General features: G+C 47.0%; 1 long non-coding RNA gene across 1 annotated transcript; it reads right to left on the reverse strand.

Moving 5' to 3' along the window:
• Positions 1–1,514: 1,514 nt before the first annotated feature.
• On the reverse strand, positions 1,515–11,684 carry LOC115535270 (uncharacterized). The gene is made up of 3 exons (XR_003974430.1): positions 11,571–11,684; positions 3,529–3,681; positions 1,515–2,914 (listed from the first exon to the last, which is right to left on the reverse strand). It is a non-coding gene; the product is annotated as an uncharacterized LOC115535270 (long non-coding RNA).
• Positions 11,685–12,126: the final 442 nt, after the last annotated feature.

Raw genomic sequence — 12,126 nt, forward strand, 5'->3', positions numbered from 1 at the left:
GAGAGCATGTGTGCGTGCATGCTTGCGTGTGTGTGTGTGTGTGTATTTGTGTGTGTGTGTGATTATGTGACAGAAAGAGAATGAGAGAGATGACTGTACGGTTGTGCAACAACTGGCCCATTTGCCCAAAGCAAATAGCAAACTTCTAAGAAAGCAAAAGAGGGAATTGTGTTGTTAGAGCTTTTCTTCCCTTTCTTTCTATCTTTCGTTTTTTCTACTAAGGTAATTTCAGTTTAATCATGACTTGCACAATTTTTCTGTTCTGTTTGAAGTTGAGCAATGCGTTGATAAAGGTCACAAACAAACCGTGGCACTCCTCGCAAAATATTCTACTGAAATACATCGGGCCGTGGACATGATTCACTCCCAACCTATTTTTACTAGAGTTTCCAGCCTGCATTTCAGCAACCATCCCTCTTCTGGGAACTCCTTGACTTGCCCATTAAACTTTTTTTTTTTTTGTATGTTATTGTGCTTGAGTAATGTAACTAGCACTGACTCATAATTAACACACATATTACTGACATACTCACCCTTGCTTCTCTTACAACTATTCTGCCTTTCTATCTGCTTGCTGTCGGAAACTTTTGGAAGCATATATTTTTAGAGTCGCTGCATTATTGATAATTTGTGTTGATTTGTTTCTCAAAAGTGGAGATAAGTGCATAAGTGCAATGTGTGTAATTGTCTTATGAATATATGCCGACAATGAAAGGACAGGTACCAGTGGGTTACTGGGATACTTCAGGAGGTCATCTTGTTTAGCTTGGGATCCTCTGCGGGATAGGTGTAGACTAGACTTGCATGGGCCTGCAAATCCAACATGGCATTCCTGCATAACCATAACCTCTGGAGCGCACGGGTTGCCAGGTGAAAGCCTAAATTATTAACCTGCTAACAATTCTGAAACACAGAAATGTAAGCTATCCCGCAAAGTAAAGTTATTTTAGAAATGCACCAAGAGCCAACATTCTGAGGATGGTGTAGTTGTATTCTCTGTGCAGTATCCTTAAAGCTGTGTTTATATCTATCCCTACCTTTGATACGAGCGTGTGGCTATTTATTTGAATTTGAATAGCCCACCTTCTTGCATGTAATTGCATTTTCCTTGACACATATATATTTTTAGATATAAATATATTCATTAATGGACATAATATAATAATAAAAATGAAAGGAGATAGGATGAGAGAAATCCTCTCTTGTAACAGGAAAGTGGGACATCTGTTTAGGGAAAGGCAATATAATGGACGGTGATGAAACAGATGTGCTGGAGACCAGGTTTACCCTTCGTCCATCAGTACAAGATCAGGAGTCAACATTGGGCTGTACCTGTGTGTGTGTGCGTGTGCGTGTGCGTGTGCGTGTGCGTGTGCGTGTGCGTGTGTGTGTGTGTGTGTGTGTCTGTGTGTGTGTGTGTGTGCGTGTGCGTGTCTGTGTGTGTGTGTGTGTGTGTGTGTGTGTGTGTGTGTGTGTGTGTGTGTGTGTGTGTGTGTGTGTGTGTGTGTGTTTGTCTTCATCTGTGAGTATGTGTGTGTCTGTGTGCGTGTGTGGGTGCATGCCTGCCTAAGAGTTAGTAGACAATATACCTTGTGGGTCGTTGTGTGTGTCTCCATGTCATGGTAATTACCACATCAACTTTACCGGAAAGAGTTGTGAGTATTGGAGTTTATACATGGGAATATAGGGAAGTTACTGTCAGTGAAACAGATTCTCATTTCAGATCCCTTTTCTTTGTTTTTTACACCGGTAGACACCAGGTGGGTGGCTTGAAGGATGACTAACCACACAGACAGCCCCGTGTAATACCAGCCCTGAGATCGCTCACAGTGAATGCATGAATATTTGCAAGCAAGCTTGTTTACCGAAACCCTCGCCGTTCTTATGCACAGATGTCATCTACCTCTTTATCAGCGGATCCCAGGACTGCGTTACTCTCTGTTGTTATAAAATCATGCCATTGAATTGGTCAAATTTACCGTTGCATCTAATGCTATCAATCTTCTGGAACGTATATTGATGTGCAGTATTTATATTGTTTATGTGTGTTATCGCCCAGTATCGCTAGCGGTTCCTGGGGTTTCATAGGTGTGCCTTTTTACCTGCCGCTGTAAACCGAGGACTAAGTTCTCCTTTTGAATATTTACACATCATTTTATTTCTACATCATCACTACCCACCATAAAGGGCATAGTAAATAATTTTAATTAATGACTTCATAAAGACTTCATGTGAGTATTTGTTCCTTATTAAACTGTGCCCGCCACATTTTAGTAGCACATAAACAGAATTATCATATGTCATTTCCCTGTAATATAAAAAGAAGATGATTCCGTCCAGTCATTGGTGACTTGACTTGACTATATATTCACTTATTGAGCTTGTATCCAAAGTGACTAACAGGCAAATTTAGATCAGGTCAAAAAAGATGCTCAACATATTGCTCAAGAAAGCCTTCGGGTTAGGTTGCAGACATTGGGGATCGAACCCAACTGAGGCAGTCACACCCAAGCCACTAACACAGCCCTGTAATCTGGCTATGTCAATCCAAAGACTACTCAAACACTACCAGAAGAACATTATTTTTCTTAGCATGTCACACGTCTAACATCTGTGGAGAGCTGCCTCTAAACTAGGCAACATCCCCCCAACATCAAACCAACAAAATTATGCTGATTATACCGCTTGTTTGAGTGTTTGTGTTATTTCATTTCCTTTTGCTTCATTATCACATACTATGAAATTATCCTCTTCATCTTATTCAGTACGCTGGGCTTCCTGACTGGAGTTGAAAGGATGCTGCTGTGAAGAGAGACTGAGCAGAGGGCTGGTTGTGTTCCTACTTGATCAGCATGGTGTTTTCCCATCACGCCAGGCATCAGTCATAGAGGCATTCATCCACACAGTAAAGCATCTGTGAAAAGACATGGTGAGATAAGAGCCGCATAACAATTGGCACCACACAGCTTTGATGACGGTGATATATGAAGGAGGTGGATTGGGAGAGCAAGAGCCGTGCCTAGTTTGTCTTTCATCTCTATGCCCGCTTTCTGTCTGCCTGCCTGCCTCTCCCTCGAGCTCTCAGCCTCTCTTTCTGTCTCTCTCTCCTGTTTCACCTCCGTCACTCTCTTCCCCATTCTTTCTCACCTTTTCTCTATCTCTCCCCGATTCTCTCTTTCTCCTGCCCTCCCCCCTTTCTCCCTCTCCTGCCCTCTCCCTCTCTCTCTCTAGCCAAAACAAGATCATCAGCCAGGCCTCAGCTCGATCTGAACGACAACATGAAATAGATAGTCTGCAGCCCAGGAGAAGAACAGAAAGCTACGTCACCGCAAGAAATGCACATTCTCCGATACATTATCTTGTGAATGTGTCCTCCATAAGACCCCAGACGCAGGGTTCTTCCCCCCACAGGTCCATACTAGGCATGGAATGCTACCCCTCTCATTCAAACGACAGACAGGACGGATGGGGTCTGTGTGCGTGGCGGTGGCAGACGCCACTAAAACAATAAATTGTGCTGTGTCTCACCTGAGGCCCAGACAGCGGAGTGCTCTTGTTCTGTTATGTGTTCTGTGGGTCTGAGGCCCGTGGGGGGCCTGTGACAGCAGCATTAGCAGCATGGATTCTCTCCATTCCTCCCAGTCTTCACATTTCAGGATCCAGTCGCCCTCTCAGTCCAACCTGAGGGGATAAAGAAGCAGTGGTGTCCAGAGGGAGGAGGAGAGACCAAAACCCTTTCGGAGGGACTCTACAGATTCTTTTTCCTTACAATTTGGGCCCCACAACTTACTGGCAATATGCAGCCCTCTAATTATTTGGAGTTTGTAGTACTAATTAGACAGATGGCCAATAGCTTACACCTTAAACCTTTTTTATAGTATGCAGTCGATAATTAGATGCTTGACCATGCTTCAGAAGTTAGTGTTAATTGATTATATTTAGCTCCAGGAAGGCGCAGGCCTTTTGTCAACCGGTTGTTAATTCAGTTCCTGGACAAAATATACAGGGGGTTATTGTGCGAGACATCCAATCCATAACTGCTTCTGACAAGCTGGAGGTGGTGGTGCTGAGGGTGGTGCTGAGGGTGGTGCTGAGGGTGGTGTTGGTGTTGGTGGTGGTGGTGGTGGTGGTGGTGGTGGTGGTGGTAGGGGTGGTGGTGGTGGTGGTGGTGGTGGTGGTGGTGGTGGTGGTGCTGAGGGTGGTGCTGAGGGTGGTGTTGGTGTTGGTGGTGGTGGTGGTGGTAGGGGTGGTGGTGGTGGTGGTGCTGAGGGTGGTAAGGGTGTTGGTGTTGGTGGTGGTGGTGGTGGTGGTAGGGGTGGTGATGGTGGTGGTGATAGGGGTGGTGTTGGTGGTGGTGGTGGTGGTGGTGGTGGTGGTGGTGGTGGTGCCGCTAAGGGTGGTGGTGGTGGTAGGGGTGTTGGTGGTGGTGGTGGTGGTGGTGGTGGTGCCGCTAAGGGTGGTGGTGGTGGTGGTGGTGGTGGTGGTGGTGGTGGTGCTGAGGGTGGTGCTGAGGGTGGTGTTGGTGTTGGTGGTGGTGGTGGTGGTAGGGGTGGTGGTGGTGGTGGTGCTGAGGGTGGTAAGGGTGTTGGTGTTGGTGGTGGTGGTGGTGGTGGTAGGGGTGGTGATGGTGGTGGTGATAGGGGTGGTGTTGGTGGTGGTGGTGGTGGTGGTGGTGGTGGTGGTGGTGGTGGTGGTGGTGGTGCCGCTAAGGGTGGTGGTGGTGGTAGGGGTGTTGGTGGTGGTGGTGGTGGTGGTGGTGGTGCCGCTAAGGGTGGTGGTGGTGGTGGTAGGGGTGTTGGTGGTGGTGGTGGTGGTGGGGATAGGGGTGGTGGTGAGGGTGGTAGTGCTGCTGAGGGTGGTGGTGGCGGTGAGGTTTGTGGGGGTGATAGTGGTGCTGGTGATGCTGATGGTGGTGGAGGTGATGGTCATCCCCCCACCCCTTCGCCCCCCGGAACGGCAATATGGACGTCCTTTACCTCCACCCCTCCTCCCCCTCCTCCCTCAACGCCCTTCACAGTCACAACGCACAAGGCAGACACATGGAAGAGCTTAAGAGGAGAGGGGAACAGGGCCAAGGAAAAAGGAAAAGAGCCGTGAATGAATACATGAGTGAGATGAGAGAGAGGGAGAGGGGGAGAGAGAGAGAGAGAGAGAGAGAGAGGGAGAGAGAGAGAGAGAGAGATAATGAGATAGAGAGAGAGGGGGAGGGGTCATAAGATGGAGAAACAAAGAGAGACACATGGCATGAGGAAGACAAGAGGACGGGAGGAGAGGGAAGTGATTCTGACAAACGAGTATACAGGGATTTGAAATGTTTCCTGCCCCCCCACACTCTCTCTTCACCGGGGATATGTGTTTAGATTGGACCGGGGAATACAGGGGGCATCTGGAGAGATTCAACTCGGTGCAGGCCTCTCACTGGCCCGTTGGAAGAGATGGAGTGCTTTCCACCGACGGCCAACGTCTCTCTGTCTCTGTCTCTGTCTCTCTCTCTCTCTCTCTCTCTCTCTCTCTCTCTCTCTCTCTCTCTCTCTCTCTCTCTCTCTCGCTCTAGCAAGTCCTGACCCAAGCCTCCCGAAGAAAGCAAATAATTGGATGAATTCATGAAAGAGTTCATGTTTAAAATTTGTACACACCATGCAAGTCCTTATGCATTATAAAGTGCAGACACCTCCTAAAACATCTGCCAGGGGAGACTCCATTTATGATAAGAGCTTTGTCCGTTTACGGCGGGAAAGTGCTCTTATCCTTTGTTCCCTTCCTGTGAAAAGTGGACAGGAAGCATGACTCGCCTGCCTTTTTTTCTCTCTCTTCCTCTTCTCCCCCTCCTCCTCCTTTCTCTCTCCCTTCCTTTGCTTCGAGCTACCTGCCAACCGGTGAAAAGTATTTACGCCTGAAAAGGAAGAGGACAACTTTCCATCTCCTGCACCTTTCCAGCCGGCATCTGGCTTTTGTTAAGAGGAGGTGTGTGTGTCCGGTGTGTACCTGTGTGTGTGTGTGTGTGTGTGTGTGTGTGTGTGTGTGTGTGTGTGTGTGTGTGTGTGTGTGTGTGTGTGTGTGTGTGTGTCTGTGTGTCTGTGTGTTTGTGTGTGTGTTCGTACATGTGTGGGTTTGTATGTGTGCTGGTGCATGTTTGTGTATGTGCATGCATTCATGCAAAAAAACTAATAGTGATTCATTGCTAGGCATCACCAAGATATTAATCCAATGTAAACACATTACGGTAACACAGACGTGTACCTTCACTGAGAACTGCCTTTTCGCTGCCTAGGGCGGGGGGGGGGGGTTACAGCAGGCTAGTCACCCCATGATCCCCACAGACAACAACTCAAGGATCTCTAAGGAGGCTGATTAAGCCGTATACAATTTGAGTGTCCAGTGCACTCTGAGTAATGGTTAATTGTTTTCAGGCTGCCAGCCCATATTACACAAATCTCTCTTGCATAAATATGCAGTTCTGTGGCAAGATATCCATCCTCAGTTAGCATTGTGAATTCATCCCTGATAAATCCCATCGGAACAATTTGGAACTGTTGACGTATTGAGTTCACGTTGTGTTTCATAATATATACCGGTAAATTCTTTGATTCTTATCTTCCCTTAAGTGGGCAACTTAGCACCAGTTCCTCTAGTTCCTGATCTTCAAAGTCCAATCCTGTATTTTGCGGTAGCCATTTAAATGAGCTCATTAGCACAGCCCAGAGCTAGGCCGACTGAGCGTCAGCGGGCTCAAGGTAAGGGCGGAGCAGAACACGGTAACCGTCAGAACTAAGGATCACACCACAAGTCAACAATAATACGTTCAACAGCATTTCTTCCCTTAGTGTCCACATGCTACCATGTGAGTTGCAACATTGAGAGACACACGATTGTGTGGTAGTTTAGTGTTTGGAATTCCATGTAAACCCATTGCTCGTGCTTTTCCAGGCAGGGCTCCATGCAGGTTGAGCAGTGTTCTCTGTGATGGCTGTCCAGGCATTGTGAAGAATAATAACTCTTAGGAGCTCAGCACAGAACAAGACCACAGTGGAAGGGGAGAGAGAGAGAGAGAGAGAGAGAGAGAGAGAGAGAGAGAGAGAGAGAGAGAGAGAGAGAGAGAGAGAGAGAGAGAGAGAGAGAGAGAGAGAGAGAGAGAGAGAGAGAGAGAGAGAGAGAGAGAGAGAGAGAGAGAGAGAGAGAGAGAGAGAGGGAGAGAGAGAGAGAGGGGGAGAGGGGGAGAGAGACTTGAGCTACTTGGGTCTGTGAACCGCATCATCCACTGCCGATGCCTTAACTTCGGGGGACAGATCAGGGGGCGGTGTTCAAAATGATTTGATTGATTTAACTGTTACAAATCAGCCCTGTTTTTAGTTTTTTTGGAATCAGGCCTGTTTACCAGATGTGGGAACAGTCATGGCTTCAGTATTTTCAGGGTTTGAGTGTTGTGGCGCTTGTTTCGTATAAAGACATGCCCCGGAGTTGAGAAGTAGCATAGTATAGCAGGGCGAGCTTCTCCCCCTCCCCTCCCTTCCTTCTGCATTCAGGCCGGCCCAGAAGGCCAGAGGAACCGAGAGTAAGGTGTGGAGTTTCAGACTGATGTATATATGTTTATACCGAAACTGTTTTATTTTTTCTCATGTGAATGCAACTGAAATGCTGCAAGTGCAACATCAGGTTTGAATATCCATGGGGCCTTCCTATATTGCATGCCTTCTGTCTTATGCAAGAAACAAATATTGCTCATTGCATGCTTTCACACAGTCCTTTTGGAAACCAAAAGTAACTCTGCATATCCTGTTTCTGAAGAATTGTTCTCCAACAGAGAGAAGTGACATTCTGTCATAATAAACCAAATTGTAGTCACCCTTTGACTGTGTAAACAGATAGCAGGTAGCTCGTTCTTCCGGGCCGCAGAAATCCCTTAGGTGGAAACGTCATCGGTATGAGCAAAGCTCTTAATGAGATGCATGCTGGGACATGTGATTTATACTTCTGGCGCAATCATCCGCAAAAAAAAATAGAAAAGGAAAGATCCCTTCCTCATGCACTCCTCTTTAATTTGAAGCCGCGGTCCTCTTCCAGTAGCCCGTATCCAGGGTCGAAGGTCAGACCATTCGAGAGCACAGCCCAGAATCGCTCACTTCAGTTTCATCTCAAAGAAACCAAACGGAGGAGTTCTCCAGAGTCTGGGGCCGCCCCGCCCAGACCTTTGGCCGGGCTTAACATCTAGGAGCGCTCCATGATTCTGTCCAAGTGAATTTATTTTAGCGAATGAAGTTGAAGTGTGTTTTCAGTGCACAAGGCCCGGATGAGCAGGACTCAGAACTCTGCCCCAACCCTCCGGCGGCAGACCGGGTGACATAAGATAGGGAGGTGAAACTCAACACCAAACATTGAGTCACAGTCCGGGTAGATTGCCTAACACCTAGAGCTCTGCCTCAGCATCGCTCTGTGTGTGTGTGCGTGTTTAAGTGCGTGTGTGTGTCAATGTGTGCGAGCCAGTGCGTGTGTGTGTGCGAGTGTGGGTAAACAGCCCTTTGGCTAATCTGATTGCATCCACTAAGGCCCTTAATGTAATGTCTTGGTCCTTTTTCTTTTGCGTCTAGTGTGCGTGTCACGATGCACCGCTTCCTTACAGGGTCCTTGAGGCTAATTTCTTTCCGGCTTTTCTTTTTCGTTGGTGTCATTTAAATGGCTGCAAACAAACAAAAAGCCCTACTGATCGTAGGGCTTTCAATGATATGCCTATGTGTGTGCGTGTGCGTGTGCGCGCGTGTGTGTGTGTGTGTGTGTGTGTGTGTGTGTGTGTGTGTGTGTGTGTGCGTGTGCGTGCGTCTGCTGCGTGTGTGTGTGTGTGTCTGTGTGTGTGTTTCCCAGTGTGTGGCTCCCTGTGTGTGTTTGTGTTTCCAGATGTGTCTACTGCAAAGTGGTCATCCATATGTATTTTAAGGCAGAAATGTAAAACAGACAGCAGAGTTATAGCCCTCATATATAAGGCAAGCAAATCCATGCAACATTACCACATCCTAGTCCATCAACCGCACTGTCTACACACACACACACACACACACACACACACACACACACACACACACACACACACACACACACACACACACACACACACACACACACACACACACACACACACACACACACACACACACACACACGCGCGCGCACACACACACACACGTCAAGACCACAAGGATCCCCCTCCTAGAACAACCAGAGAGGCATGTCGGAAACAAAATTAAACATTGCACACTCATGTGGACATTCAGGCTCACACACATACATACGCACGCACACACTCACACACACAGATATCCCCAAAACACACAACCCGGAGGTGGTGGAGTCGTCGGGCATGACTGATCCTGCTGGCTCTCCATTTTAATGCCATGTTACGATTAATAATGCATGTTTCCCGACATCTTAATAACCTTCGCCCACACCCTAAATAGCACTGCGCCACAACCGCACACAAACACACACAGCTACACACTTACAGTCTAAAGTAACACACACACGCACACAAACAACATGCGGTGAAAGTTGTAAGAGTGAACTAATACTAAGGAGAGCTGCTATTGGCTCTACTGTAGCGTAGTCATAGTTACAATGCTGTCACTACGACATGGCATCAAACTACTACAAACTACAAACTACTAATACATACCCAAACTGCCAGTTGGGGAAAAATAAAGGCTGTAGAAACTACTTTGAACAGTCTGTCAAAGTCTGTTTGTTTTAAGGCGGTAATTTCAATGCATTGATTTGGAATCTTTTTTTGGAACGGATTCTTTCTTTATTATTCTCTGCAATCTTTGGGACCTATCTCCTGCTTTTCAAAAACCAGAGCGCGGCCGGCGGGAGCAGGAGGAAGAGGCGCTGTTTGTGTGTAAACACACTCTTGCATTGCACACGCGCACTCTCTTCATCCAAAACCTGTCACTCTGGCCGCTCCTTTTTAATAAAAAACTGCACGACGCTAACTACCCAAGTGAGTTAAAGAAAGCGAGTCTGTTGCGTCATCTCCGCCAGACCCTTTCTGACGATATGACCACTGCTAATGAAACATGTCTCTAACTAACTGTGCATTGTTTGGGATTTCAATGAATGACGGGAAAGTCGCTATTGACACCAAGTTCATAACATTCATAATGTTGCAAATGCAAGGGGTTTTAACACTATGGTGTTACCTCATTATGCCATAGATACAGTAGATAAGTGATATTTATTTCAATTTAAATCTTTGGAGATCATATTCGGGACCACTTTAACAACAATAGGCCTACTGAGTAAATTATGTCCTTCAGTCCCACAGCTTATCTAAAAAAATTCTTTATTCATTGTATTGCCTTAGAATAATACAAGATACTAGCCTAAATCCCTAACTGAAATAATATCGGAAAATATACATGCACCATTATTACAGACAGAAGTATGCAGAAACCACAGAGCTGTGTTGATAAAGACTTCCACGAGCTGCTCTTGAAAATTAAAATCCAAATAGAAAGGCCTCACCAAATAACATTAAACTCCATTATCTGTTCAAAACTGACGAAACGCCACGAAACCCCCGTTTCTCTGCCCCCAAAAAAGCGCAGCGTCTGTGTTTAATAAAGCAACACTTGGCTTTCATCTGCCTCCAGTGAGTTGTAATGCAATCATATCATTATAGTGCTGCTGCGTGGTAAGGTGGTAGTGGGGAGGGTGACAGGTTTTGGATGAAGAGCGTGCGTGTGTGCAATGCAACAGTGTGTTTACCCACGAACACCCGCCTCTTCCTCCTGCTTCCACTGGCCTCACTTTGGTCGTTCCAACAAAGGGAAAACGATTGCTGAGTCCTTTCATCATTGGATTATGAGAGGCTAAATCTCTTCTGGAGTGCAGCAATGCTAAGAGTCGTTGAAATCCTGTCACATGGGGTTATTATCCTGCAATTATTATTATTTTTTCTCCAAACCATCAAGCTATTGTGCTTCTCCCAGCGCCAAGCCCCCCCCCCCACCCCCACCAACGCCTCCCCAGCCATTGCCTTACTTGCCTTCGCACACTTTGATGACCTCAGGACTCAGTGGACTCGCCGTAAAGAGTTTGGGGGCCGTGAGACTTGCACAGAGGGCATGGTTACAAAATGATGGCTCAAGTACCTCTCTCCCCAAACCCCATCACCACCACCACCACCACCATCCAGCCCTCTCCCCCCCACCACCACCACCATCCAGCCCTTTCCCCCCACCACCACCACCACCACCACCACCATCCAGCCAGCACCTTTCTCTTTAGTGTCTCATTATTGTGGATCCAGGAGGGACCTCCTTTGTGAGGGTCTTCAGAGGGAATGCAATGGGAGAACATTCAAGTCTAGATGTAATTCAGACGTCAAAAAAAAGCCAAAGCCTTCTGAAGAGCTGTCAAAGCCTTTGAATGTCCGTCAAGCCCTGTCGGAACAGATCACCGCTGTGAGGAGAGGTTGTCATACGCTGTACTCTAGGACACTGTGTTTAAGTAGAATAATGTGTAAAACATACTGAAAAAGAAATTACAAAGAAAATTCCCCTGCAAGCAGGAAGAAAAGATACCTCAGTAGCCACGCCGTTTGTTTTTAGTCCTTTGTGGGTTTTCCCTTCAATGACTTCATCATAACAAAAGGCGTCACGATGCATCCCCTTGATCGGTCCTCCTCACAGACTCACCTCTCCTGTTTAACCCCCAGCGGGGGCTAAGAGGCCGGTCTCTCCCCTGCTTCCTCTGCTCCTTGAGCAGATCCTCCTCCTCTTTGGGAGAGTGACATCATCATCGGAGACGCTCCATCTGAGCGGTGACATCTTGTTGTGTAACCTCGCTGATTGCTTGGTGACAGTGTGGTGGTGGTGACGTGTGCGTCTACGGCACGAAACACACACACACACACATATACAGACATGCATTGCCTCGCACACACGATTGTCATCCACTTCCCATTAGCAACAGGAAACCCCTTGAGTCATCTTGGAGCACAGCGCTGATTGTGAGGCAAGCTGTTTCAATGAAACCACTTGCGTGACAGATGGCCAGTCTCGGTCAATGCAATGCCATTCAAAACACTGCCTACAATTAAAAGGACACCATTTTAAAGAAATGGGACATGGATATATT

This window comes from Gadus morhua, chromosome 22 (assembly GCF_902167405.1).
Source record: "Gadus morhua chromosome 22, gadMor3.0, whole genome shotgun sequence".
NCBI lineage: Eukaryota > Metazoa > Chordata > Actinopteri > Gadiformes > Gadidae > Gadus > Gadus morhua.